Source organism: Canis lupus, chromosome 3, assembly GCF_048164855.1.
Source record: "Canis lupus baileyi chromosome 3, mCanLup2.hap1, whole genome shotgun sequence".
Classification (NCBI taxonomy): domain Eukaryota; kingdom Metazoa; phylum Chordata; class Mammalia; order Carnivora; family Canidae; genus Canis; species Canis lupus.
The window spans coordinates 11785135-11811520 of NC_132840.1; the positions used below are offsets into that span (position 1 = coordinate 11785135).

The 26386-nt window shown below is 48.2% G+C and overlaps 1 long non-coding RNA gene across 1 annotated transcript; it reads left to right on the top strand.

Moving 5' to 3' along the window:
• Window positions 1-401: 401 nt before the first annotated feature.
• LOC140624472 (uncharacterized) lies at window positions 402-24300 on the top strand. Its single transcript, XR_012023948.1, has 3 exons — window positions 402-534; window positions 4484-4680; window positions 23307-24300. It is a non-coding gene; the product is annotated as an uncharacterized lncRNA (long non-coding RNA).
• Window positions 24301-26386: the final 2086 nt, after the last annotated feature.

The window sequence follows — 26386 nt, forward strand, 5'->3', positions numbered from 1 at the left end:
TCGCCCCGCCGACGGGGCCCAGCTAGGACTTGGGCCCCGGGATGAGCCAAGCGTTCTCAAGGCTTCGATGGGGCGGCTGGGGATGGGGATGCCCAGGGGGGTCAGAGGCCGCCGTCCTCCCCTCCGCCCCCCGGGACCGGTTGCCCGCCTGCCCGCCTGCCCCTGGACGGGCTCCCGGAGGTGGGGAGGTGAGGGCCGCCCCCCCGGGCAGGTCTGGGCTGCACCCACTAGGACGTCGGGGGAGTCGCCTGGGGGCGCGCGGGAACGCCCCTGCTGACCGGGAAGGTTCCGTGCGTGCGGGTCTCAGAGCAAGCAGGGTCGCTGCTGCGGCCGCCGCCCGACCCCGGGACCCGGCGCTCTCCCCGCTCGCCCAGCAGCCCGGCGCCCCGCAGCCCGGCCGCGCCCGGTACCCCTGGAGCAGCCCCCGCTTCTTCCCTCGCCTGCTGAGCGCCGGGAAGTGAGTTGAGGCTCATTAACACGTGCTAATGAGCGTTAGCCCAACTGCCTGCCGAAAGGAGAGCTGGAGGGAAGGAGGTAAGCCAGAGGCAAAAGAAGGTTGCAGGGGCCGCGGGGGAAGGTGGCCCCTCAGAGGCGGGGACAAGCCAGAGCCCGGCCTCGCGGGGCAGAACAGAGGGCAGGTTCCAAAGCACTTGATTTTGCTCCAAGCAAATGTGTGTAGAGTTTCTTGCAGGAACACGCGAGGGAGAGGAGTCCTCAAGGGCCAGCTTTTGAGGACCGAAGGCTTCCCCCCTCCCCCTTGTGCCAGAGTCCCCGGCTGGGAAATTCACCAACACTGCTGCCTGGCGGCCTGTCCGCTCTCTGGGGCGGCAGGATGGCTCCGTGGTTTAGCGGGGACCACTCTGGAATCGGGGTGCTCGGGTCTGAACTCCCAGAATAAGCCGGGTGACCTTGGGCAAGTTACATAACCCAGCTGCGTCTCAAATTTTCTCTTCTGCAAAATGGGAATGCGGGTATTCACCTTAGAATTGTTGTGAGGTGTAATGAATTGATGTTCCGCTGCCCTTCATGGAGCCAGAGATCAGCAGTGATTAGCTTGGCGAGATCTTCCTTGGCCAGCATCCCTCTCCTGGGGTAGCGAATGGCTCCCGAAGGGGCCAGCCCCAGAGGGAGGCGGAGGGGAAGCTCTTCACCACAGTGCTGCAGAGCCGCGGGGGCCACGCTCAGCCCCTTCCAGCTCTGACACTGTCATTTGGCTCCCTCCATCTCCCCCCCTGCTCCTCCCCTGGCCCAGATCTGTGGGGCAGAGAGCTCATCCCTGGTTCTCTAAGGGACCAAAGCCAGTACCACCTGGCTGCTTTGGTTTTTCCCGGTGATGAGGAGCGAGTAGAGCTCCTTGCTTCCTACTTTCCAGACGAGCTGAGATAGGGCTTGGGTGTCGGGGTTGGGGCAGGTGTTGCCTTGATCGGGGGAGGTCTTGGGTATGACTGCAGTGTGACCACAGTGACCTCCACCTCTGCGTTGGAACAACCTTGCATCATTCATTTTAGAGGCATGATTGGAATCTTTCTGGGAGGCCCATCCCTGGGCCCATCTCAGACACAGAGGGCTGTGAAGCCCAAGCAAGTCCTTTTGTCCCTTGTCCCCAAGCCAGGTACTGCAGAAGCAGTCGTGTTGAGGAGTTACCAGCTTTGTTCAGGGGTCAGAAAGCTGCCGGTTCAAAACCCACTTAGTAGTTGTGAGGCCATGAGCAGGCTCTTTAACCTCTTTAACCCTTAGGAAAAAATAGAGGTGATAAAAGTAATATTGGTCACACAAAATCAGTGTAAGGACCAAAAATAATGTAGTCAAAAAGTTAGCTAGCAAGCATCCTGGCAGTGGTATGTATGTGTTTGTTTAAAAGGTAGTTATTATATTAACATAGGATGTTAGGATGAATTTTTGTTGTTCTGAAAAGGGCCAAGTACCCCACTTGTAAAGCTGCTCCACAGAAGCCAGACACCTCCTGTCTGAGGGACTCACTAAGCCTGTCCCCCTCACTTCCAACCAAGGCCATGGGCTCTACAAAGCGAAGGCTGTGGAGTGGAGCGTGGAGGGAGCCTTAGCCTTTGCGGAGCGCAGCATTTGTGGCTGTTCTGAAACATGTTTTGTTGGGGGGGGGCTCCAAAAGGCCCTTTCAGGTCACGGACGAGTGCCTGCAGTCAGGGGACTCTGACAAGCCTAGCCAGTCCTGGAGCAGAATTCTGGAGTCTTGACCCCATGTGAAGACAGAAGCGGTGCTGTTTCTGACTTAGAGTGGTCTGAAGGCCCACACTGTCCTGTCCTGTGCCTAGAAGGGTTGTACCCCATTCCTCTTCTCTGCAGTCTCTGGAGGTGGCTGTGCCTCCTCAGAAAGGTGCACCGAGTTTAAGGGCAGAGCAGAAGCCGGATACCTGCTGGTCAGCCTTTGGTGTTGAAGGAAGTCAGGGTAGAGCTGAAAACTGCTCTGGGAAAACCTTCATTCCGCTGTGCTGGACCCCCTGACTCCCCAGAGAGTAGCAGCAGCAGCTCCTCCAGCCCACGGGGACCAGAAAGGTGACAGGAGTTCCTCCTCTCCTCCCGCCCCGCCAGCGCCAGCGTGTGCAGAGTGCTTCTGAGATCCTGGCCATAGGGAGCCTCTCTGTGGCCAAGAGTGATGCCATGGCCACTGTTTCCAGGATGCCCATGAGTTCAAGCTGATGGCTGGCCCCCCCTCCCCAGAAGGGGAATATTGCGTACCGTCCTCCTTTTTGCTCCCCTAGCCCGCCAGCTGCACCTCGAGGGCTGCAACCCAATGCCAAGGATTGGCAAGAAGGCTTGCCCGACTTGCCCTCTGCTTCAGACCCCAGAGTCGCTTTCCGGAGGGAGGGAGGTCTGCTGACGGTGAGGTGGTGAGAGGCTGGAGAACAGATGACAACCTTGCAGCCAGCACCCACTGGGCCCAGATAATTGGCAGGGCTCCTCAGAGCACCTGGTGTTAGTTTGGAGCCCATCAAAGAGAAAACCAGAAGCCCGATCTGGTTCTTCTCTCTGCCTGGAAATATTTCTTCCAGGTATGGCTTCTTTGGTCTTTATGATGGTCAGGCCTGGCTATCCGGGTACCAGAAAGCTGGCCTTGCTTCCCAGGAAGAAGGATAAAAGGGATGCAGGAGCCCAGCAGTTTCCATGGAAACAGATCAGGTGGAGGAGAATAGTCTAGAGGAACCCAGAGGTGGGAGCAGCACTTTTGAGTAAACTCGGTCTGAAGCCTGAGATTCTATGGCCAAAATAGTTCCTCCCGAGGAAGGGATTTGGGTCACCAGAAAGCAACTGGATGTGGAGTAACAACAGGTGGGGGCTGTTGGGTGACGCCCTCCCCCAGTAGGCCGGCACGGGGGTGAGAGCTCAGGTTCCAGAATCCAATAGGTCCCTTTCAGCTTTTGCTTCTGCTGCTAATCAGCAGCTGTGCCGAGTGATGGCTGTGTGACCCTGGGCAAGGTGTCTACCCTCTCTGAGCTTTCATGTTTTCATTGGCAAAATGAGGATAATTCTAGTAGCTTACTTGAATGGCTTTTGTAAGGGTTAAACATGGCAGCCCATGGAAAGGGTGATGTAAGGCCTGGAACGTAATAAGCCCTCAGATGTTATAGATGGGAAAACGGATGGCGGTTGATAAGTCTAATCCAATCAGTGTAGCCCATCCCTCCGGCCAACGTGATTGGTTCAGGATAGGCAATGAGAGAGTGTATCTCAGAATGTGGAGGAGCCACAGAAAGGGCTCCCTCTCCACCTGCAGATGTTCTGGTATGAAGCTGTGAGGTCTGGAATTGCTGCAGCCATCTTGACACCCTGAGTGAAGAATCTTGGGTGACCTAAGATGGGGAAGGGCACAGAGTGGAGACTGAGGATGAGGCCCATGTTGCACAAGGTGGGGCAGAGAGACTGGAGGAATTTGAGTTGATATGATATTGGGGTCCCGGAGCAAATGGTCAAGAAAGAATTCTTGAGACATTTTTGGTGCAAAAACGGTGGTTTTAGGGCAGCCCGGGTGGCTCAGCCATTTAGCGCTGCCTTGGGCCCGAGGAGTGATCCTGGAGTCCCGGGATCGAGTCCCACGTCGGGCTCCCTGCACGGAGCCTGCTTCTCCCTCTGCCTGTGCCTCTGCCTCTCTGTCTCTCATGAGTAAATAAATAAATCTTAAAAAAAAAAGGTGGTTTTATTATAGCATGGGACAGGACCTTGTGGGCAGAAGAGCTGTACGGGGATTGTGAGGAGTGATTGATGATATACTTTTTAGTTAGGGGATTAGGGAGAGCGTAAGTCTCTAAGGAATTTGGAAGCAAGGCTTCCAGGACCTTGAGGGGGCTAGCTGCTGTTAAGAGAAGGTTCAGGAGACCCTTCTGATGTATATCCTTGGCCATATGTTTGGAGGATGATTGCTAGCTTATATCTTGGAGTGGGGGTAGAGATAGGGGAAGTTTCCAAGTGGATTTTTATTTATTTATTTTTACTTTTAAATGTTTTTTAGAGAGGGGGAGAGAGAATCTCAAGCAGACTCCCTGATGAGTGCGGAGCCCAACACGGGGCTCGATTCCAGGACCCTGCGATCATGACCTGAGCTGAAATCAAGAGTTGGATGGTTAACCAACTAAGCCACCCAGGTGCCCCTTGAAAGGGATTTTTGAAGAAGACTTACAGGATCCTGGAGGTCAAGCAAATGTGAAGGTAAGATTGCCTTTTGCATCTAGCAAAGTATTAACATTAAGCAGTTGAATTCCTGGTATGGAAGAAGGTCGCTCTGCCTGTCTCAAGTACTTGTCAGTGGGCTGCGGGTTGGAAGGAGATTTTATTTTATTTTATTTTTTTACATTTCTTTGGCCTTTGACATCATTTGAGCTGTTGGATAAAATGAGCCTGAAGTACCTTTAGACTTTCCTGTTACATGCATCAATAGACACCTATTAGTGTTTATGTTGGATTTTGTTTCATTTGCAACCAAAAAGTTCTAACTCCTAACTCAAGATGAGTGCAGTTGTTCTAATGGAAGCTGGACTTGGGTAACCTTTTGGAAACAAGCCTTCTCTCTTTTGTGTTTTCTTGGGATAGCTGGGTCGCCCTTTCATAGATTCTGTTTCCATCTCGATCCTTCCTCCATTTTCTTCTCTCACACAGCAAGCATCCTTAAGCCTTGCCTTTTCTTTCCCACCATAGCCACTCAACGTCAATTTGTCCTGAAGTCATAGCTTCCATTTCTCCTGACAGGCTCAGCCTGTTTCCCTATTCCAAATTCCCAAGAGAAGAATGTGATTGGTCTAGTTCATCTCTTTGTTTTGGGCCATCCAAATCCTAGGGGCTGTCTCAGTGTGTGTGGCACCCACCCCTTGATCCAGTCAGCTGTGGCTGGGGTCAGGGAGGGGGATGTTCCTCTTAGAGTTGGGGGCATGGTGGCATTGGTTAACACCTCTAACACTGGGCGCTCAAGGTGGAAAACTCAAACAGGCAGTGGGACATATTTGCTGTAAACGGAGTAAAAATCTCTGACCAGTGAATCCAAATGTAAAACAGAGAGCAGGATGGGAGAGAGGGATGTCATCTAGAACAGGGATTGGCAAACTTCTTTTTCTTTTTTTGGGCAAAAATGTTTTTTTTTGTAAAGGGCCGTGTAGTAAATTTATTTGACTTTGCAGGTCACAGGGTCTCTGTCTCAGCTACTCAATTCTGCCATTTCCTGTAGCAGGAAAGCAGCCACAGACAATATGCAAACAAATGAACATCATTTGTTTCAATAAAACTTTATTTACAAAAACATGTCGCGAGCTGGGTTTGGCCTAGGGGACATAATTTACCGAACCCTGATCTGGTAGAAAGGTTTCTAGACTCTCTCTAACCTCTCTACACTGCAGTTTCTTCTTTGAAATAGGGATTGTAATAGAACCCACGGAGAAGGACTGTTGTGATGGGTCAATAAAATACATATGTAAATTGTTCAACACAGTGTTTGGCACAGAGTGATAGACATTGGCTGCTTTTATTCTCTTTATCATTGGGAGGGATCGCGGAATAACTGGACTCTAGATCCACCCATTAGCTTTGTGAGTCTAGAAATGACCCTTTGTAGGGTTGTCATCCCTCTTTTCAGAGGGTGGGATGAGATTGCTGAGGAAAGAGTTGGAGGAAGTGGAGAAAGGTAAGACTCAGGCAAGGAGGGCAAAGGGAAATGTAGCTGCAATAAATCCAAATCTGTATGGCCTCCATGTGAGGCTGGCTTGGCCTCTGCTCAGGGACCTGGCAGGGATCCCTGGGCTCCATTTGCAAACAAACCTGCTTCGCTTCCTGCCAGCATGGGACTTCCTGGTGGCCAGGAATTTGGAACCTTTCACCAAGGCTAGGAAAAGGGTCCCTGAAGGAGCAGTGTCCCACTTCCAGGATTTCCCAGGATGCAGCAGGGATGTTGGAATGAAGTGCTGCATTCCATTCATTAGTGAATTCATTTAAAATTTAATTCATCTGTGCTGAGGTGGAACCCCTGGCCAGGGAAGCTAGTGTGCCCAACAGTATTTACCGCACCCCAGATAGGATCAGATACAACTGAGTGGTCCAGGCAGGGAGACACAAGGCCAGCCATTCTGGACCAGTGGCCAACAGGGAGGACCCAGTGTTTCTCCATGTGACCTCCAACCCCCACCACTAGTTATCTGGTAATCCCTGGCCTCTCTCACACTCAGACACTGTCCTGGAGACAGAGGCAAGAAGAAGATTAAAAGATAGCTTTTATCCAAAAGAAATGAACTCCTCCAAATGTCCTCTTCTAAGTGAACCAGCATGGAGGTGCCATAAATTGGCAATTTTAAGGTGTGTTCCCCTAATCCTGTCCCTGCTTCCCAGCAGGATGGGAGCCCTGGAGGATGATTGCATCAATTATGGGAAACAAAGAAACTGTATTTCTTGTACATCTGTCTGAGTGACCTGCGACCCTGCTACACTCAGTTCTTTGTCACCCTCACTGGGATAGAAGTAGGGACCTGTCTGTTTGGTTCATATTTTTTCCAGCTCTCATATGGATAATTGTTGAATGAATGAATAAATGGATGAATGAATGAATGGCAGCAGAATGGAAGAGGATGTTTCTGTGTATAAAATCAAGACCCTCTGGAAGCTCTAGAAGTGACCCCAGGCACTGATCTGGCCTGCTCAACTCCTGGCAATCAAGGGCCAGGCAATGGGCCCATTTGGGTTGCCCTCAGGAGGGCAGCTGCTCGCCCTGCTGGGGGTGCAGCACCGGCTGGTGGGGAGGAGGGGCCTGGCTCTCAGCCTCTCCCCTCATTCACTAATCCCCAGGCCTGGCTCCTGGGCTGTTGCCCTGCCCTGCCTTCCTGATCACGTCACTGGGAATCCCCTCAGAGGCAGGCCGCAGGATGGGGCTTGTGGGGACCAGGTCTAGGCTGGAAGAGACCACAGTGGGACACTTCCTAGAATCTTGAGCTCTGGCTGTGATTGCTGATGGTCTGATACAGGAGCCAGAAGCTCAGGCCAAGCCCCGTGCAGCCAGTGCTGGAGGGTGACAAAGGAGGAGATCCAGAAGGAAGAGAGGAAGAGAGGGAGAAGGGAAAGGGAAGGGAATGTGTTTTTCCAGGAGCTGCAGAATCAGTTAGTGAGGTCACCAGGGTCACCTGCTTATAGTAGATGCCAATGGCGCCCTGCCAAGGTTCTTCTAGCAATGGAACAACATTCTCCGGAGGCTGTGAGTATTGAGTGCTAAGGCATCATTCTCTGGAGAATTGCCACCTTGTCCAGAGATGTTCCCCACAACCCCATGGGGGACAAACCATAGCCAGTGACTGATGGATACAGGGCATCATGGGCTGACTCTTGCCTCAAGGTGAGAGGACCCTGTGGTAGCCTTCCTGTTCCAGAACTCCCTGTGGGATCAAGCCAAGGCCATGCTTCAGTTGAACCCGTACCTTTGCTTGGAGTTTCCCTCGTCCCTGCTCCCTCCAGTTTCTCCTGGGCCCCGTCCCTCGATAACTCACCTGCACAAGAATCCCTGTCTCAGACTCTGCCTTCAGATTAGACCTAAGATATAGCCTCAGACTAAAACCTCTCTTCCACTTGCTGGGAAGCCCAGCTCTACAGCCTAGGACCCCAGTTTCTGATGGTATCTAGAGACATGTCTTCACCTGAGGGCAGGGTGGCTTCCAGCATCTCATGTCAGCAGTTCTAACACAGAGTTCTAGCATCACCGCTCATCAGCCATTTGAACTTGGACCAATACTTTAGCTTCTTAGAGTTTCTATTTCTGCATCTGAGGAATTGGGATCATAATACAATCTTGCAAGACAGCTGTAAGATAGGGAGAGCCAGGGGAGATGGTGACAAAGAATTTGGCTTATAGTCAGACAGACCTGCCCAGCTGTGTGACCTTGAGTGTGCTGCTAATTTTTCTAGTCTCTATTTTCTGATCCATAAGATGAGGCTAATACTAGTACTGAAGTCATAGGTTCCTGAGAGCACTGAGTACACGTACAGCACTTAATACAAAGCCTGGCCCATTAGTAAACACTAACCATAGAGATTTGTATGGTGCCTGCACAGACTACGTACTTAGTACGAAGTGAGTGTTGTTCTTGTTAATGGGTATATGTGCAAAGTTAGTTGGTAATAATAATATCTTTGGTAATTTGGGAGAGGTGCCTAAAAGGTAGCCCAGAGTGTGGCACATTGGACCCTTGGGACCTGGTGCATGGGATGTGGGCTGGGGAGGGGTAGGCAGATGGAACCCATCCTAGCTCACTTCTCAGCCAACCAGTACGAACCCTAAGGCCACTGTTCTGCAGCCTGCTGCCGGCAGCGTGCCGGCAAGCCAGCCCATTTGTCACCCTGTCATCTCTCCACACTTGAAAGCAAATCCCCAGGGATCATGGGCACTGCACGCAGAACAAGGAGCCACTTTTCTCTCTAGGTCTGGAGAAGGGGAAGCAAGGATGGTGAATAGCCAAGAGTGACTAAGGGCTTGTCCTTGCAGAGAGGATGGTTTGATGGGAAAGGTGCAAGTACTGCCTTTCACGAGGGGAAGGGTCAGCAAAGTGTGCTTCTTGAGCATGTCCAGCCACCTCCTGTGTCTGCATGGCCTGCAAGCTAAGGGTGGTTTTTCCATTTGTAAGTGCTTGGAAGCAGTGAAAAAAAAAGTAATATTTTTATGAAAATGATATGAAATTCACATTTCATTATCCATACTAGCTTTAGAGACCTAGCCATGCTCTGTGTGGCTGGTTTCATGCTACAGCAGCAGAAGGGAGTGATCCCCACAGAAACCCTATGGCCTGCAAAGCTGAAAACACTGGCTCTCTGGCCCTTTCCAAAACAAGTGGGCCGGGCCCTGACTGAGAGCATCAGGCTGACCAAGCGAGGTCAGAAAGTAAGAAAAGCAGAAAGCAAGATGTTTCTCCTTTGCTCACGTTTGTTTTTCCTCTGCCTCCTGTTCATCCTCTTCCGATGCTTGGTACTTTCTTAATACCTGGCTGATGCAGAGGGAAGAGTCTGATGAATAAACTCATACTAAGGTGTTGGTTACTTAATGCACTGCACTCTTCTTCTCCCAGGAGATTGGACTAAAGGAATACATCTTTGCGTGGTGGAATTTTAGGAAGTGTGGAGCATGTCAGTGTGTGCTCACCTGTGTGTGTGCGTGCACGTGCATGAGAGGGAGAGAGAGAAATTTGTAATCACAGAGAGTGGCAGCTGCTGAGTTCTGGCCCAAAGGAACTGGCCAAATAGATTCTCTGTGATTGAACCACCTGGGAGTGAGCAGTATGAGCTCACCTTAGCGGCTCCTGGAACCTCGGGGGATAGGTTAGAGCAGTCCCGGCCCTTCTGATGTGAGCTCTAAACCTGTGCAAGGCTCCTTCGATGGCTGGATGAAGTGGGAGGACATGGAATTGGAGAACAAGTCGCAACAACGGGGGTATCACTTCTCCCCCAAGGCTCTGCCCAGGAATTCAAACCCTCCGTGGCTTGGCCAGAGGACAGGTGATCGCTGGCTTTATGGCTTCATTGGCCTTGACACTCGCTCTGCAGGCCTCTGCAGGCCGTCGCTGCCTTTGTACAGTAGCGTGCCTTTGTCTCCTCTTCCCCCTGCAGCCTGGATCTGAAGGGCAGTCCCAGCTGGTGAGCGGCCTGCCAGTCCCTCTGCCTGTGGCTCCTGCTGCCCCACCATCCCCCAGACTGTGGGCTGAGCCCTGGCTCCAGTGGGGCTCTACTGCCCCCGCCCCTGTGTGAATTCTCCAAGTTGCCCTCCCTACCAGAACCAGGGCGTGCTTTCTGAAATGCCAGATGTTATGAGATGTTATGTGCTGGATTGTGCTCCCCACCCCCCCACCCCAGTTCTTGTGTTGAAGCCCTCCTGCCCTCCTAGTACCTCAGGTATGACTGGGTTTGGGGATACACCCTTTAAAGAGATCATTAAGTTAAAGTGAGGCTGTTGAGGGGAGCCCTAGTCCATCCTGATGTCCTGACAAGAGGAAATATGGACACACAGAGAGATCCTGGGGGTGCACACACAGAGTGAGGGGAGGGGCCACCTGCAAGCCTAAAAGGGGCATCAGCATGAAACCAACCCCGCTGATACCTTGACCTTGGCCTTCCAGCCCCTGGACTGTGTGAAAAGAAAAATCTGTTGTTGAAGCGATGCAGCTTATGGCAGCCCTAGAGGACAGACACCAGCTTACTTCTCAGTCTAAAATCCTCAACTCTCTGTCACCTAAGTCTGCACTCTGCGTGGCTCTCTTCCCCCCCACCTCCCACCCCCCAGCCTCAGCTCCCGCCACCCCTCGCTCTCGGCCTTCATCCACCCACACCAGACAATTTCTTGGATTCTCCAGAGTGTGACCCGTTCCCCAAAGCCAAGCTTTTGCATATGTTGTGCCCTGTGCCCTGTGGGCTCTTTCCTCTACCTGCCAATCCCTCCCTCCCTCAGGATTCCTTTCCAGTACCCCTCCTCTTCCGACCTTCCTGATGGGAATGCCAAGTAGGGCTCTGGTGGGTGTTACACATGGGATTCGCCAACGGCCAGCCTAGCTCTCCTGGAGAACAAGACCTGTACCTTATTGATCTCTGTGGCCCCAGAACTCAGCACACGGTGAGACCTGTGATATATGCGGCAACTCTTGGTGAGTGCTTGTTGGAGGTCAGCTCTGGGCTGAGACTTCACCTGCACGACCTCATTTACCTTATCCTACACTTTCCAGCTCCCAATTCTGCAGCGAGGAGCAAATATTAGAATGTACCTAGTACTTGGCACGATGACACGGGCATGTGACAGCTTCTATGGGCTTTGCATCTAGCAGCTCGCACCTGCTCCCTTCTTCAGGGACCATCTGAGCCACTTCACCTCCAAGAGACCTGGACGTGCTCATAGGGGGTCAGGCAGAGACCAAGAAGTGACTTGATGTCACACCCTGGTTTGGCCTCCTTCCGCTCTGTCCTGTTCCCTCCACTCCCTTTAACTGGTTCCTCCTGGCTGCACTTCCTTCCTGATAAACCCCTCGCCCCCAAATCCTTGTCTCACATTCTGCTGCTTGGAGACTCCGATGTAAGATGGGGTTGGCAACTTTTCCAGCAAAGGGCCAGATAATAAAATTTCAGGCTTTGTGAGCCATCTAGTCTCTGTCATAACTACTCAGCTCTGCCATTGTAGCAGGAAAACAGCCATAGACAATACGTGAATGAATATGCATGGCTGTGTTCCAATAAAACTTTATTTACAGAAAGAGGAGGGGTCCGGATTTAGTCTGGGAGCCATGGTTTGCCGACCTTTGGCTGAACACAACAGCCCTAGAAGGTTGGTGCTCTGTCCCATCTTCATCTTTTTTTTTTTTTTTTTGAAGATTTTATTTACTTATTTCATACACACACACACACACACACACACACACAGAAAGAGAGAGAACACAAGCAGTGGGAATGGCAGGCAGAGGGAGAAGGAAAAGCAGGCTCCCCACTGAGCAAGCAGGAAGCCTGATGCTGCTCAATCCCAGGACCCTGGGATCATGACCTGAGCCAAAGGCAGACACTTAATTGACTGAGCCACCCCGGCGCCCTCCATCCTCATTCTTATAGATGAGAAAATTGAGGTACAGAGAAGTAGCTGGTCCTAGGTCACCACGGATCACATATAGGCAGGGCCTGCGGACTGAGTCTGAAGCCTCTAGGCTGGACTCGTCCCTGCAACAGAGGTTTAGTTAAGTTCATGGTTCCAGGTGCCTAACAGGAGGCAAGAAAACGGTGGCAAGTGAGAATGTTCTGGTTGGCTTAACTCTCTTCTACCTCCAGAAGGAGGACTGGCAGTGGTGTGCTTGCAGTGGGGTTGCAGGGATGCATCTCCTCTCAAGTTCTGGGCGATTGCCACTAAAATATCAATCAGCTCATTTGCCTTCCTCAAGGCGCGTGGACTGAGAAGGGCTCCTGGAATCCTTTGCGAAACCGACGTGTTGGAAAGATTTTAAAAATAGCACCAGGCCCTTTGACAAGATGAGCGCTAATTACCCCGAGGCTCTGGCACCCCAGCCGCTGTGCCGCCACAGCGTGGGCTTGGAGCCCTCCCCCCACCCCCTGCCCTGAATCGTGAAGGCTTTGTGGAGAAGTGAGGTGAGGCTGTCAGTATGCCCCGAATTTTCTGGCTCAGGCCAGGGAGCTGCTTCATTATAAGGGTCTCCAACCAGGACCATTCTAGCAGGGATGCCGCAGAACCTGCTTCCTGCATGTGTCAGGGAGTGGGGTGCAGCAGGGGGAGCCCAGCCCCCCGCCCAGGGGCTCAGCAACCCAGGAAGCTTTCTGGCCAGCTGTGTGTGTGTGTGTGTGTGTGTGTGTGTGTGTGAACTTTTTCTTAGTAAAATAATTTATATTCATTGTAGAAAATGCTGCTAAACAAAAAGAAGAAAACTCACCCACAGTCCCACTCCCTGGGTTAGCGATTTATTAACATTTTGGTTTAATTCTTTCCAGTCTTTTGCCTCTGCCTATATTTATGTATTATTTATTTATTATAAAAATGAGGTCCTTCGCTGAGTGTCAGTGGCATATTTTGACCATGCCATTGTATGCTTTTCTACAATGTCTTTTGAAATGACCATGCATGATACACGCTTTGCATGCATGTGTCATAACTTCTTTACTTACCAATTCCCTATTATTAGGGAAAAGGCATCGCTTCCAGTCATTTTACTGTTATTTTTTTTAAAAGATTTTATTCATCCATGAGAGAGGGAGAGAGAGCACATGCATGAGTGTGTGTGGGGGGAGGGCAGACGGAGAGGGAGAAGCAGACTCCCTGTTGAGCAGGGGTGCTCTGTGCGGGGCTCCATCCCAGGACCCCGGGATCATGACCTGAGCTGAAGGCACATGCTTAGCCAGCTGAGCCACCCAGGTGCCCCTAGTCATTTTATTGTTATAAACAAAGTAGCTAAGTCTTTGTTTGGGTCCTTGATGATCCTTACTTTTTTCAGGTATGGAATGGCTGGGGCTTGGGGTAACCTTTGGGGAGGCTGAAATCTTATCGATCTGCTATAAATTATCTACAGCTTCTTGACAAGACATTCTGAGGGAGCAATTAAGGGCACATGTTCTAAAGCTTGAGCAGTTGGGTTTGAATCCCAGCTCTGCCTAAAAAAAAGAGTTTGGGACTCTGGGCATATTACTTCACTTCAGTTTCTTTATGTAATGTTGGAACAACAATACTATCCAACTTTGTGCTCCTGGGATAACGATCTGACTCTCTGCCACTGCTCTGGTGGCGTCCTCCCCTGCTTTTGCCCTTGATTCTGCTCCCCTAGCCTCACTGAGGGAACACATGAGTGGCAGGTCCACCACAGGACCTTTGCACTTGCTGTCCTTTCAGTGTGATACATTCTTCCTCCAGATTTCCACATGGTTCACTTCCTTACTTCCCTCAGGTCTTGACTCATTTGACCCTCTTTCTGACCATTCTCTCTTTATCATTCTCTGTCACTTCACTGGGTTGTTTTTCTTCTTTCTTTCTTTCTTTTTTTTTTTTCTGGTTTGTTTTTCTTAGACCATCATGACCTCCTGATGTATAACATGTCTATTTTTTAAAGATATTTTTAAAAAAAATTTATAACATTTAAAAAATATTTTATTTATTTATTCATGAGAGACAGAGACACAGGCAGAGGGAGAAGCAGGCTCCACGCAGGGAGCCCAATGTGGGACTCGATCCTGGGTCTCTAGGATCACGCCCTGGGCTGAAGGCGGCACTAAACTGCTGAGCCACCCGGGCTACCCTGTCTGTTTTTGTCCCTTTCCCCCACCCTGAGGATAAAAATTCCTTGAGGGCAGGGAGTTTGTTATCTTGTTCATGACAATGTCTCTAGCATCTGAACTTACATTGCCTGTCACATGGAAGGTGCTCAAACAGAATTTTTGGCGTGGATGAATTTTGCGTATGAAGCCAAGCCCGGGCCAGTGCACAATAAATTATTATTCACCAACTAGAAGAGCTGAATGGGATAGTTGGGAGGTTGGGATGGTGTTTTCCAGCGGGTCTGAGCAGCGGTGTCATTGAAGGGACAAGAGGTGGGAGGTGGGAGGGATGTCCTATTTGACCCCTCCTGCAGCTCTTGGTTGAACAGGGATTGGCACTTGGGGTGATGGGCCCTGGGGGTGTGTGGCCACAGCGCCCCCTGTCTCCCCTCTCTGCTCCCTTCTCAGGGGACAACCCCCTTCTTCAAACACGGCACCTTCTCTCAAAGAATCTGTCCTTGGGCTGTTTGATTTGAAGGGGAGCCAGGCAGCTGGAAGCCCGGGGAAGAACTGAGGGCCCTTCCTTGCCCTGAGCTGGCTCTCTTCTGAGGCTGCATCTCCCTTCTCATTTACTCTCCTCCTCTGCTGCAGTGGCCTGGAATTGCTTGCTGCCCTGAATGCTCTCCCCACTCCAGGGCTTTTACGGATGCCGTTCTCTCTGCAGGGAGGACCTTTCCATCTACTTCCCAACTGCATCCCACTACCTCTCAGGGCTCAGCTCAGGGCTTGCCTGAGAAGTACCCTGACCGCCCCGCACCCCCTCACTCCAGGCTGGTGCCTCTGCAGCCTCCACACTTGTATTCACAGGGTTTTTCTAACTCTGTGTTTTCTTACTGGCCTCACCAACTAAACTGTCCAGTGAACACAGGGACCTTGCATCCCTCACTGCTTATCCTCAGTGCCTTGCCTGACACGGAGAAGGTGCTTGATATTGTTGAGTGAATGAATGAATGGTGATGAAAAGGCACCGAAAGTGTTGGGGGTCGGGGGACATCTGACTGGACACTTGCTCACGGTTGTGTGGTGGATGGCCGCCAGGGCCTGGAGTCTCGGGGTCTGTCTCAGGCCAGGCACTCCTATGGTTTTTTGGATAAAGCATCCTTATGTGTCTAGGGGAGTGACATTCTCTGCCTGGTGGCCCAGCCCTGGCAGATTCAAATGCTCCAGCCAGTTTCTATAAATGTGAACATTTCAATTGGGCAGCAGCTGCCATGGTAACTGGCTGAATCTTAGAACTTGGGAACTGGGAACAGACCAGAGACCAGGTAACTTTCAATAGGCTTTTTTGAATTGCGCTGGTGTGGAAGCTCACTAAGGAGACCTGACTTTGCCCAAGTGCTCCAGACTGCTGACAGCCAGGGCTTCCCTCTCTCTAGGAAGGGATCTTCAGGGGCTTTGCTGGCCATATTTGTAATATCTTCAGCTTATCCTCTTGGATCCCGGGTTGTTTGGGGCTCAGAGGAGGCAGGCTGAGATTTTTCTTGGTACACTGAAGTGATAGGACTGGGGAGGGGCATAGCAAAGCAGGCAGAGGAAGATCACTGTCACCTTTAATGTTCTGTTCCAGTCAAACTTGCAAGTAACAATCCATGCTTGTGAGTACCTTCTCCTCCTGGAGCTTTCTCAAGTGGTAGGACAATGTTTTTGAAACGTTAACTAATATTATTTTCCCCATGGCATTTTTTCTTCCCAGTCTGTATGTTGTGTGCTCAGTGTTTGACCCCAGCTGGAGGAGGGGTCAAATAGGACAACACATACAGCTGTGCATGTGCATACAGATGTTCAGGTTGTGCACTGTGTAAGTCCATCCAGGCTGTGTGCATGACACTCCCTGAAGTGTGCTGTATGCCAGCACTGAGAACGAGGTAACAAAAGAAAAAGGAGATGCTTTAGGGATTTTCTATTCAAAAGCCATGTCCTTGGGGGAATGAAATGAACTCTAAGTATAGATAAAAGAATGAGAGAATGGTGGATAACCAAGAATAAGGGTTCTTCAGCCGCAGTCTAAATAAAGATTCCTTGAGGTATCAGAGGGAGAAGAGAGGTGGTAGCCCATTGAGAAGAGGACCCTGAACTCTGCAACCTGGGCTAAGTCCAGGTCAGGGTAAGGGGGTGTGGCAAAAACCCCATCAGTTTGCTGAATCCAGGGGTCTCAGAAGGCTCATACCCTATTTCCCAGGTGCAACTCCAGCAAAGAAAGGGCTGCATGCTGGATCTAAGCCTCAAAGGGTGAAGAGCGGCAGGATGATTTCAGTGCTGTGGGCGCAGCATCGGAGCCAGCCAGGGAACTGCTGAAAATGAACGATCCCATGGGCGGGGTGGGCCATGACTGAGCAGCCTTCTGTTTGGAACAGCAATCAGGAAGGATGGGGTGGTGGCTGAATCAGGAGGCCCAAGTGGACATGGATTGTGAGAATCAGATCTTCCTCCACCCCGGGCCCTCAGTGGTCCTGGAAACCTAAGTGCGAGTATGTGGGGAAATGAAATTGGGGGTCCTCAATTTGGCCCAGATTTAGTGTCTGTTCTCTGGTGGGATGAGAGGTGAGAACAGAGATTAAGTTGCATTAAAGACAAATAAGGTAATGTTTCTTGCAGTCAGTCCTGAGTCTTGGATGCAAGATTTATTCCCCCAACACATTGCTCTGAGGTTCTCAAAAAGGAGCCTGACTGGCTGTGTTTATCCACCAGGGCTGCCAGTTAGCCCTGGGGAGCTTGTGGAAACACACACACCATGTGCTCTTAGACTTAAGAATCAGGATATCTCGGGCGGGGCTGGCCTGTGTACTCCGTTGGCTAGATCAGTACCTGAACAGTAGCCAGTGAGACTTTCTCAACTGAATTTGCTGTGGGCTTTAGAGAAGCTTCTTCCTCCCTCCCCCCATTTCTTTATTTATGAAAACAAGTAAATCCCCTTTCTGCAAGTGACTCCCAACACTTAGAAATTCTCAGATGACAGATCTTAAAAGAAACACATAGCCCTGATGGTCATCAAAAACCATCACATGGGACTCCTGGGTGGCTCAGAGGTTGAGCGTCTGCCTTTGGCTCAGGGTGTGATCATGATCCCGGGATCAAGTCCCACATCGGGCTCCCTGCAGGGAGCCTGCTTCTTCCTCTGCCTGTGTCTCTCATGAATAAACAAATAAAATCTTAAAAAAACAAAAACCAAACCAACAATAAAAAACAAGAAACATTCCATGATTATTATTTCAAAAAGGAGTCTTTGGGGCACCTGGGTGTCTCAGGCTAACTCTTGATCTCACCTCATGTCTTGGTCTCCGGGTCATGAGTTAAAGCCCCACATTGGGCTCCATGCTGGGTGTGGAGTCTACTTAAAAAAGAAATAAATAGAGTAAATAAAATAAAAAGGCAATCTTTGTCACTTAGAAATTCATTCTTTAATATTAACAGATGAAATAATAGTAGTAACAAGCTACTTAGGAAACAGGTAGACATGACAAGGATCCAAGCTGAACTTTGCAGCCTGTAACCTTTTCTGTAGACTTGATTTTGAAACAGTGTAAATGTTTTCTGTGATTAAAAAAAATTAACTCAAAAGCAGAAATGACAGTCTTTGAACAAAGAAAAACACAAATCGTGTGAACCTAATTGTGTGTCAGGTTGGAGACACACAAAAAGGAAAGATTTATTTTTTTAGATTTTACTTATTTATTCATGAGAGACATACGGAGAGAGGCAGAGACACAGGCAGAGGGAGAAGCAGGCCCCATGCAGGGAGCCTGATGCGGGACTTGATCCCGGGTCTCCAGGATCATGCCCTGGGCCGAAGGTGGTGCTAAACTGCTGAGCCACCCGAGCTGCCCAAAACGGAAAGATTTTGTCTGACTTTTATTTTATTTATTTATTTTTTTTGTCTGACTTTTAAAACGCAGTATTTTAACTATATACACTTAGTGGAATATATCCTAAGGGCAAAGTAACTGAAAAATAGATCTTCACGTGCTTTCAGCAAAAATATCATTGGAAATAATATTGATATTATTATTCAAAACCATTTCACACACATGGTAAAATAAAGCAAATAAATAACGATGTTATTGGGAAGTAAGGTTTCAACATGAGAGAAGAGATGCAAATTTAAAATTAAGAGCCTCAGGAAAAATTCTGTAATTTAAAATTTGCATTGGAAATATCAGTTTAAATGTATGATGCACTTTCTTTTTTTTATTTTTTAATTTATTCATGATAGAGAGAGAGAGAGAGAGAGGCAGAGACACAGGCAGAGGGAGAAGCAGGCTCCAAGCAGGAAGCCTGATGAGGGACTCGATCCCGGGACCCCAGGACCGCACCCCGGGCCAAAGGCAGGCGCTGAACCGCTGAGCCACCCAGGGATCCCCTCTTTTTTGAAATATACACACACATTTGTATTTCCTACGTCTGTGAACTCTAGAAGCCTAGACCAATAACCACCCAACTCCATAGCAGTGAGAAGCCCAGGGCCCAGGTCATGGTCTCCCAAACCGTTCCCCACTGGAAGGGGGGATATTTCAACCAAAGGCAGTGTATAGGACCTGTTTACCTCCTGATTTGAACAGAATAACTGTAAAGAAGCATTTATGAAATGATGGGGAAGACGATTGGAAAATACCTAATGGAATGAAGGAATTATAGTCATTGTATTTTGGCTCTGTTTTTAAAAAGAGATCTTACCTTTTTAAGATATATGCTGAAGTGGGGCGCCTGCGTGGCTCAGTCGGTCAAGCATCTACCATTGGCTCAGGTCAGGATCCCAGGATCCTGGGATCGAGCCCTGCACTGGTCTCCTTGCTCAGCGGGGAGTCAGCTTCTCCCTCTCCCTCTGCTGTTCCCCCTGCTTGTGCTCTCTCTCTCTGTCAAATAAATAAACACAATCTTAAAAAAAAGTGATATATACTGAAGTAGTCACAGATGACAACTCTTGGTTTTGCTTCAGAATGATCCAGCGGGAATGGGAGGAGAAGTAGGTGGAGATTAGAAGAAAAAAAGTTGGGGCACATACTGATCATTGGTGATATGAGGGTTTGTTGTACATGTAGTTCTGTGTATGTTTGAAAATTTACATAGATTTTTTTTTTTTTTTTAAGTAAGGAAAAGAAGCAGCAGGAGGAAGAGGAGAAGGAAGAGTAGGGGGTATTCCATAGATATTCCCAAATTAAAGGAATCTTAGGTTGTCCTCTTAGAGAAGTCCAGGCCTCCAGGGAGCTCAGCCACTTGTCTCTGCCCCAAAGGTCACAGTGTCTCTTGGGCAAAGAGACACGTGACTGGTGACCTAGACAGAGACTCGGAAATCACAGCAGTGGATTGGATAATTCATTTAGAGGCAGCTGGCTGAGCTGGCCTGGCGGCAGGGCAGCTGGGAATAGGGCATTGGTGGAGAAAACCTGGGAACAGGGAGCTAAGTGCCCTGGGCTTGTAAAGGGAACTAATCCTACTTTTTAGGGTGCTGTAGTCCTACTTAGAAGGGATCACTAAGAAGGTACCGACTGAGTCAGTCCCGGGAGGCACTTGTATGATTCCAGATTTCAAGTATATTTAGTAATGCTAATGCTTTTTTTCAGATTATGAAAATAATATAGTCATAATAACATGCTTTTAAATAACATGACAAAAATCATCATGTGTGAAAGAAGCCAGATATAACAGAATACAGACTATAGTATTTCATTTATATCACACTCAGAAAGAACAGAATTCAACTACATTGTTTAGAGATACATGGTTTAGGTGGTGGTTTTAGGGGAAAAAGAAGGATGTGAGTAAGACAATGAAAATGGTTATCTTTAGGGGGGAAGGCAGGAGCTAGGGTCAGAAGAGACACAAGTGGGGCTTCTGGGGTCTGATACGGGTGGTGGTTACGTGGGTGTTTTTTTATGAAGCTGAAAATTTATGTTTTATGCACTGCCCCCTAAATGTGTCATGCTTCACAGTATAAATATAGAAATGATATACTTTACCTGTGGAAAATTAGGAAGATAGGAAAAAGTACAAAATAGAAAGAGAAAAGTCACATGCAATCACTCTACTTAGAAGTTGACATTTTGGTATGTATCATTTTGGAAGGAGCCGAGCTTGGTAGTTGAGGAGTACACTTTGGAGATGGACTGACCCAGCAGGGTTCAAAGCTTGGCTTTGCCACGTACTAAATGTGAGTCCTTGGACAAGTGATGGAAGTTCTCAACAGAAAAACACCTGTCTGGGAGTGTTGTCATGGGGATTGATTTAAATAATGCTCAGAGAACACCCAGACTGTGATATATCTTCAATCAGTGTTAGCTATTTTTAGTTCATTCCAATCTTTTAAAAAGCATAGGTATATGCATATCTAATTTGTATATTAGATGTGTGTATGTATAACCTGTAGGTTTTTTGAAACTATTACAGTTCTTAATAGTTCTTACTTGAGACAATTAAAAAAAAAAAGCAGCCATCCCTTATGGGAGTCCCTCTAAGGGACAATTCAATACAATAAAGCCTGAATAATCTTTTTTTAAATAAAGATTTTATTTATTCATGAGAGACACAGAGAGAGAGAGAGAGAGAGAGAGAGAGAGAGACAGAGACATAGGCAGAAGGAGAAGCAGGCTCCGTGTGGGACTCGATCCTGGGACCCCAGGATCATGGCCTGAGCCAAAGGTAGATGCTCAGCCACTGAGCCACCCAGGCGTTCCAAGCCTGAACAATCTGATTTAACATCCAAAGCTGTCTGTAGCCTACACTACTCCATCACTCTCCAGAGATTATCTGCTCATGCCTTTCCTTGCACCATTACCCTTGTCTGACATCTCTTCTCCTTTTTGCTGGTTGAAATTTGACTCGTTCTTTGGGACATAGCACAAGCACTCTCCATGACACCCTCCTTGGTCCTACCAATCGGGGCAGAAGAGAGTAGTCCTCTACATAGGACATGCCTATGTATGGAAGCCCAGGGAGAAGCCCACACTCTCTCCTACCTCTAAGGCACAGGTGGAGTCTTAGTTGGTGTTTACCTACAAGGGGGATGAACAGGTCCCCAAATTGCTTCTTGTTGATTTGAAAGCCATTGGAAATAAGTCATGTCAGGGCTTAGGGTGGGAATAACCTATCCAGAAACTAGCACCTTGAATAGAATTTTAAATGGCTCAAGCTAGTATGCTCCTTCTCATGATCTAAAAGCTGAAAAAGATCACAGACTCAAACATAGAAGAGACCTTTTCTTGTGTAGAAGAAATCCAGAACTGGGTGGCTGGGCCTCATAGTGGAGGCTTCATAGTGCCATGAGGCCAGCTCTCATCTCTCTGCTTTGCCATCTCCAGGGCACAGCCACCCTTATGTCCCCACAGGGTCTAAAATGATTGTTAGTGCACGAGTCATTGGATATCCAGGCCAGGCCATAGGGCCAGGTTGTAAAGGGACATAAATGGGGACATGTTTTCCTTTTAAGAGTCTTTCTAAAAGTCCTATCTGACACTTCCATTTACATCTCATTGGCCAGGACTAAACTCAAAGGGAGTCTGGGAAGTATCACCACCCAAATGCAACTGGCATCCTGTTATAGAGAAGGAAGGTGAAAATGGTTTGTTGGGAGCAGCACCCAGCAGCCTCTGCCTCTGCCAGAGGCTCTCTCAACTGGCAGTATTACCAGCATCGCTCTCCCCTGTAAGGGGAGCTGGCACAGAACAGGCAACTCTGGGGGGCTGAGGTAAGGCACATTAATGTTACAATCATATAGAAATGCCCAGGGGTCCTAGGAAGTCACCCGTCCTGCATGGCAGTGGTTCCCTCAGGCCTCCTATCTCTTCTTGCTCTGGTGTGTCCTTCCTTTGACTTCTACTTGAAGGACATCCTTCCAAACCTCAGCTCTGAGGTGTGTCATGATTTCCAGAAACTTTCAGAGTTTGCGGTTTCTTTTTTGGTACTCGCCTTTCAAAGTCTTTTGCACACACAGTTCTACTTTATTTTCACTAAAGCCTCATTTGGTAGTTAGCAGGTGGTGTCGATGGCTCTTGCTGTATGCCATAGAAATGCGGAGCACTTTTACACGCTACATTCTTACAATGACCGAGGGGCCAGAGCTGCTGGAAGCCCATTTTTCAGATGAAGAAATGGAGGCTCTGAATGATGAACTGGCTTGTCTGAGGTCACAGAGGATGTAGTTGGGGTTTGAACCCAGTTCTCTCTGATTCTGAACCCCCTGCTCCTTAACCATAAGGCTAGGTTAGCTCTTACTCTTATTTGATAGTTGAGAAAAAGAAACCCAAAGGAGGTTATTTTTTATTTTTGAGATTTTATTTATTTATTCATGAGAGACACAGAGACATAGGCAGAGAGAGAAGCAGGATCCCTGTGGGGAGCCTGATGCGGGACTCGATCTCAGGATCCCGGGATCATGACCTGAGCCAAGGGCAGACACTCAACCACTGAGCCACCCAGGTGCCCCTCCCAAAGGAGGTTAAAGTGGCTTGTAAAAGCTTATAAACCAAGTGGGTGGTGATGCCAACCTCAGGACCCAGGCTCCTAGCCTTCTCACCGCTGAGCTGCATGGTCCCATCGCCCAGGACCTTGGAGCATTGCCCAGGACCTTGGAGCATCGCCCAGGCCAAGCCGACTCACAGGGCTCAGAATTACACCTAGGATCCCTGCCCCCTCCTCACCATTTCCAACCCAGACAAATCAAGGCCAAAGGTAGATTTGTGGACTGTCCGGGAGAAGCTGCAGCCCTAGCAGGAGGGGAGCGATGAGCATCTTTTGAATTGTGAGCTGGACCTCTTTGATCTGAAAATCAATAGGAATAAATTGGTTAGACCCACCAAAGCCTTTCCCTGCCATGCCCTGCATGCGGTAGCTCTTGAACTTGCTGCCATCCCCAGCCCTCCAGCACTGTGTGACTCCCTCAGGATGGCACCTGCCGCTGCCCCTGTAGAAAAGCAGGCATCAGATGGAGCTATCCTTCTGCCAGCACCAAACAGGAGGTTTGTTTTTGTTTTGTTTTGTTTTGTTTTGTTTTTTTCTGATTGCAGCCCATTCTGTGACTTCAACATCTCTTCCCCACTGTTTGGCAGGTACTGTCCCAGATTTTAGCTGTAAGAAGAAGACCCGGATTTAAGAGACCTGTATGGAAAATGCCAACTGGACCCTAGCAAAGCTTCCTGGAGATCCCACAGGGAACACTGTGTGGCTATTTCAGAACTTCTCAGCTTCACTCAAGGGCTGAGCAGTGTGGCCAGCCAGGTGTTTGGGATGCGTGCGCTGCTGGTTTGTCCTGTTCATCACTCTGTGGTTTTCTGAACAGTGTCAGGAGTACCCAGGATCGGCATGCCCAAAGCTGGAAGGGCATGTTACAGTCATCTTGTCTAGTCCTGGATCTCCAGGGTGAACCAGACCTCCTGGGAATATTTTCCAGTTGAAAATAATTCAGCAGATGATCTTGTACTCTGTTTCAGTGCTTGACACATTCTAGGTACTCAGTGAATAAATATTGAATGAATGAATACAGGAATAAATTGCCTCTGTAACTAATGGCTTCTGAGCCAGGAAGTTCTGCAGGGAATGCTGAGAACTCATGTTTACTCATTAGTTGTCCAGGAGTTAAGAAAGTGTAAGGTCAAGAAACTAGCATCTCATTAAAAAGAAAGGATAATAACTATAATTATGCATTAGGATCTTACTATTTGCTGAATGCTTTATATGAATCATCTTTTTAAATACTCACAAACATTATCCTCCTTTTAGAATTTAGAGAACTGAGGGCCAGGGAGGTCAAACAACTTAGCCAAGGTCATCCACCTAGTGAGTGGCAGATCCAAGATTCAAATCTGGGTTCTGCTGATGCTAAAGTCTGTAGTCTTAGCCAATGTACTTAAAAAACAAAATCTTTGGGGAGGGGCGCCAGGGTTGATTAGTCAATTGATCATCTGACTCTTGATTTCAGCTCAGGTCATGATCTTAGGGTTGGGAGATCGAGCCTGCGTTGGACTCTGAGCTCAATGTGGAGTCTGCTTGAGATTCTTCTCTCCCTCTCTCCCTCTGCCCCTTCCCTTGCTTGCTCAATCGCACTCTCTCTCCCAAAATAAATTTAAAAATGAAATATTAAAAATATCTTTGGAGAAATCTCTCTTCTCTTTCCTTCATTTGCTTCTTTTCCTCTTCTGAGAAAAAGTCTTTCAAGCAATGGGTAGAGTGTGGGCTGATAACCCTTTCCTTGATTGGACAATGGAGCCACTAAATTTCTCCTGAAGAACATTAACAAGACAATAGTCTCTGATGACTTTGAGGTGCTCCACATATTTCTCTTCTCAAATGAGGCTGATGATCTTTTCATCCATCCATCCATCCATCCATCCATCCAGAAATATACTGATGGTCCGAATATGTTACATGGTAGAGATACAACAGAAAATAAAGGCACACAGTGAATGCCTTCTCTCATGAAACTTGCCATCTCCTCTCTGAGTGCCTTTGAACAGAGAAGGCCAATTCTATGATGGGCAGTGAGAGTGACCTTATACTATCCTCTGGTCTCAGTAGGTAATATAAGGAGGGCAAAGTAGTTGGGTATAGTGCAATAGAATAAGTGGGGCACTAACTAGAAAGTTCATGGCTCATCTAAGGGGGACAGCCAGTCCTGAATTCCAGCTGAATGTGGTCCTGACTCCCAATGTGATTAGCTATTTGTGTTTTTATCAAAAGAGGGTGGATATTTACATTTTTATGTGAGAGCTCCTGATTTTAAGATATGGGCAATTTATTCTAGTAAATCTTCCCATGTGTCCCCTCTGTCCGTCTCTATATGCATTCACGCCTCCCCCCATGAATCTGATCCAATTTATAAGCTGTTGGTTTGCAATTTTTGCTTTATAGTCTTATAAAGTCTTATAAAGTCTTATGTAATCTAGATTACATAAGAGTGGCAGTGTGCATTTAATAGATACTATTTCATCTTTGCTACTCTTTTTTAAAAATTCAAGATTGGTACTTTAGCTCTACAACTATTACCCCTTAAGAATAATTTGTCTAAAATATGCCTTCTGGCTAGTAAGATGATGGAGGCGTATCTAGGGGATGCAGGGTTATGTAGGCATAAACATGCATTTAGCTATGTGGATATTATGATTTTGAAAGCTACCTTAGTTAAGATGGTTTAAGGAAGACTCTTTGGTGTTTTAGAGCCCACTTCGATGTGAATAGTAAGCAGGGGGAGAGGATGATTCAACTGAGAACCTAGAACTAGGACACAGACAGTCTTTCACGTCTAGGTCACTGAACTCCATCCAGCCCAAGGCACAACTGTCTAAAACGTGTAAGCATCAACAGCTGCCTAGTGGACCATGCGTGAGACACTCGAGATCCCAATTTGCTATGATATTTGCATTTTCTATACCACTTTGCTGCTGTGCTTAGGTGTCACCTTTCATAACAAATATGTGAACGTTGCCAGCACTGTCATTCCCTGTTTAGTGACTATAGAGACTGAGGTGGTGGAGGATGTCCTGCTAGTTTAGCGAGCCCAAGAAGCCAAGCTTCTGAATTTAGGCTATTTGCCTGCCATATATAATAATAGAGTATTTCCTAAATATCAGGTGTTCTTATGTTGCCATGATGATTCTTACCTCATCTTTGTACCACTTACCTCTGCTCTCATTAACACAGTTTAAAGCAGTTAAACCATATTTTTGCTTAAATAATTCATTCCCTAAGGGAAATTTCTGTCACCACCGTTAATCCAGAACCATTATTTCTTGCCATAAATAGAAGGGAACAGTAAGGCATGCTAAGTTACCTGGCCATTAAGGTTTTATAAAGGTTTATCCACATGTTAGTTACACGTCTTGCATGCCATTTGTGGAATGCGTTAGGTCTATATCCCGTGCAGAAAGAAGTGTATGCCGAGCTGTGGCTTATATATAGGTGGCAAGCTAGGTATGCCATCCTCCTAGATCTCTTTCTGAGAAGCTGTTAGTTTATTAATCCACTCACTGACTTGACATTCATTAGAGCCCTACTCTGTTCCCATCCCTGTGATCCCTCTTAAGGAAGATTATTTTGTAGGTCATGAATGCCAGTTCAGAGTGGTGTGGTGCAGGACACACTGCACAGTCAGGATCTGATGCTGGTGAGGATGGACCCCACAAGGGTCAGTCTC